This window comes from Mesoplodon densirostris, chromosome 14, assembly GCF_025265405.1.
Source record: "Mesoplodon densirostris isolate mMesDen1 chromosome 14, mMesDen1 primary haplotype, whole genome shotgun sequence".
Taxonomy (NCBI): domain Eukaryota; kingdom Metazoa; phylum Chordata; class Mammalia; order Artiodactyla; family Ziphiidae; genus Mesoplodon; species Mesoplodon densirostris.
The window spans coordinates 87,759,444-87,763,185 of record NC_082674.1 but is presented as its reverse complement, the minus strand read 5'-3'; the positions used below and the strand labels follow the sequence as shown (position 1 = coordinate 87,763,185).

Below are 3,742 nucleotides of genomic sequence, written 5' to 3'. Positions count from 1 at the left end.
GACCTTCCTGACTGAAAGAAAAAGAAGGTTGTACCCTGAGGAGAGGGAGGGAAATACTATATACACATGTATTTATTATATTTATTATATATAATACATATATACTATGTATATCATAAAGCAATGATAATATTATATATATATATGATATATAGTACATATATACAATGTATATCATAAAGAAATACTCTGTAAATGCAATTACTCTGTTCAACTGAATTCTATTGATCCATGCTTGAACAAAGTAAGAACTGAAAATGAGGATCTTATTCACATATATTTGTTGACTTTGAAGGAGGATTGGCCCGCACCCGAGTCACGGCCATGGCGACCTCAATTCTGCTGGGGCAAGGTTGAGCCAGTGTACTGAAGACTGTGTTTCTAGAAGCAGGAGTGTTTCGAGGAGTTGCTCCTATAGTTTCTCTCTCTGCAGAATCAGGAAAGAATGAAAAGATATTGCCAACGAATCCCAAGAAGCAAAGTCCACCGAAAAGTCACTGCCCTTGCTGAGCCATTTGACATCACCACCTACAAGAATCTCAAGCATCATCAGTACAGCACATACACCTTCTTAGACCTAAACCTAGACCTTTCGAAGTTCAGGATGCCTCAGCCCTCTTCAGGAAGAGAGTCACCTCGCCCCTGAGAGCTCAGTTTAAAGATTAAACTTCCTGTGTCTTTCTGCATTCTTGCCTGCAAACATAAAATCTGCTCAACTGTCAAAAAAAAAAAAAAAGAAAAAAGGAATTGGAATTAAAAGAGAGAAATGTAACTTTAATAAATGAAGACATCTAGCTGGCAAGATGGATGCTTATGGTTGCAGAAAACCATGTGGTTAAGGATGGCACCATCTGAATATTATTTTGCGTAATCTAAAGCAGATTCTACTTCCAGACTATATTTCTGCTCTCCAATCATCTACTTTTGCCAGGGCAGAATTTAAGGCATACACCATCACAGCAATATTCAATACTGGAAGCATTTTGTTGGTGACTTAAACATAACCCCTCTGAACATTTCTACCTCTCACCTACTCACCACTTTCATTCAAATGATTTTATTATTTGTAGAATTGTCCATCTCCTCCAGGTTATTATAAACTTCTGGTAAGAGAGAAAATCTAACTTCCAAGAGCCTTGTACTTGCATGTAATCATTCAGTTCACACAATATTTTGGTATACAATTAAGAGTGTGTGTGTGTGTTTCCATGTCAGAAAATTAAGATGAAAAGGTTAGTGATGTCCTCTAGATCACATAGTTAGTGTAGCAGATATAGTAAATGAATCCTGAACTGCCTGGCACTAAATTTACATTGCTTCCTCTATTCTTCACAGGTAAAATTGTTTTATAGTCATATATCTTTGATTCCCCCCTTTCATTGGCTAAGGTCATGTCCACAGTTTTTCAAATAATAATTTTAAATAGATGCTAGTTATACACAAATAACTAAAACACTCCCCAGAAATTACCAGAAAATACAGAGGTAGAGAAAGTCATTTTCCTTACATATTTATTACCAAGTTAATTTTTCACAATTTTCTAATGATGTAGAAGGTAAGACAACCATATTTCACAAGTCTAACACTCAGGCATCTGAAATACACTGGGTGACTGAATTAGACCCAAAAGTTCTTACCTATCTGGAATATCAGGTGGCATCTAATTAAGATGAAATTTAATAAAAATTAATGTTAAATACTACACTCTGATTTTTTTTTAATATCTGCAAGACTTAAAAAGATTTAGGCACACCTAGCCTAAACTTACTCACTACATTTTAGTATAGGAAACCAGACAAATTATGTCCCATTTTTAGGATGATGGGCAGGGTTACTAAGTAAATTGGGAATATTCCATCAAAGGTATTTTGCTTAAGAGAATAAAAGTCTTGGGGAAAATATGATAGTCTTCTTGCAGTATTTTGATATGGTCATGTGGGATAAAAATTGAACTAATTTTCCTTGTTTTTGTAGTGGTAGAATTCAGATCAAAAGGCAAAACATGGAGTCGAAAATTTCCTCTTACTACATAACCAAGTTGGCCAAAGACAGAATGAAATACCTGGGGAGTATAAATTTCTTCACTCCTTGAAATTTTTATGCAGAAATTTAAAAAACATTTGTTGGGGATTCTTAAAAAGGGATTTCAGTGTCAGCCAGTGCTTATAATCCCATCAAAATCTTGATTATTACTTATGTTCTTCATATTCTTGTAGGAGAGAATGGTTACTGAGACTCTGACAACATTCTCTACCTTCATTCCTGGTTAGGTTATGTTGCCTCACCACACTCTCTCATAGCACAAGCAATCATTGTGTAGCACTTTGCACACATGCTGTTTTCAGAAGTTATTTAGCATGTGTGTTCAAATCCTTTCTTTCACTTTGGACTATATGTGCCATGAGGGCAAGGATCATGTCCATCCAGATATTCATGGTTTACCCACCCTTATGGAGGAAGAAGTGGGTCCCCTTTTCAAAAGCCACTTCTAGACATTCTTTGTTAGTGAAAAAGAGTCAAAGACCAATAGAGTATTGATGCCAACAACACCATGAGATCTAGGGGATGGGCATGTCCCACTTATCTCATGGGTTATTTTGAATGAAGTTTATAAAATTAAAGTATTTTCCAAAATAGCATTTTACTATTTTGTACCTAGTTTTCATTCACCTTTGTTACTTTATCAGAGAAGTTATTATGCATTCATAAAAGTTTTATTCCTAATTTGAAGAGGTCAGTTTTTCTAGGCTTTTTCCTAACTTCTCATTAAGCATCTGGGCTAACATGATTTTGAGCTCCCTCCCTTAATTGCTAAAAGTCAAGGTTTAAATATTTTAGAATCAAGGGGATCACTAAGATCCAACCTTACTTTAAAGGAATAATTTAGGCAGAAATACACATACTTAGGATGTAGATATTGACTAAATAAAGGGCAAAGACTATACATTTAAACAGAGAGAGAGAGAGAGACCTGTTATTACCTGATGACCCTGTTAAGTATTATATAAAAGGAAGATGTATTAGCACTGTCGCATTGCATATTACTAGACAGCAAGTAAGAAACTAAATCAAATTCATCTTTAGACCTCTGAAGATTAAAGTTAGAGTCCAGAATACTACAGCACATTATGACAAATGTTGTATATATCAAAACTCCCATATTCAAATCATTTAAATTACTTTGAAGAAGGCACATGTTACTCTTAGGATGATCAATACAAATTTCACAGAAGACTTTACTTAGCAGCTGGAGTGAAATGAGCAGGCGGGGAGGAGTCTTGGTAGGTACTATACCACATCCCATCCCTGAATGCAAACAAAATAGAGGAACTTGTTACTATTCCTTCCAGAACAGGATAATTCTCTTGCCAAAGAATAATCCCATTTATCTACCTCCCTTCAAGATTTAACCAAAGTTAAGGAATTAAGTTCCTTTGAGGATCACTGAACATTTCAGAAGTTAATTTAAACCTCTCTGTATGCACTCTGCATGCACTTCAACTGCGGAACAATCTCAGTTCCCACCATCTTTCTCTTTGCAGCCTTGACAAACTCACCAACATGAAACGATTATGATGATCTCATTTTGAACATTTTCCTCAGGGTTTTCATCATCTCTGCTGGTTACCTTTCTTTCCTTAGAGCAAATTCAATTTCCTTATGACTCAGCAAGCAACATTGGATTGGCCCTTCTTCTTTTTTTTTTCCTAAGACGAATTTAAAATCTTTCTCTTCCAAAATA

The 3,742-nt window shown here is 35.4% G+C and overlaps 1 pseudogene; it reads left to right on the top strand.

Annotated features, from left to right (window-relative positions):
- The first annotated feature begins 324 nt into the window (after positions 1-324).
- On the top strand, positions 325-646 carry LOC132501441 (NADH dehydrogenase [ubiquinone] flavoprotein 3, mitochondrial-like; annotated as a pseudogene).
- The last annotated feature ends 3,096 nt before the right edge of the window (positions 647-3,742 follow it).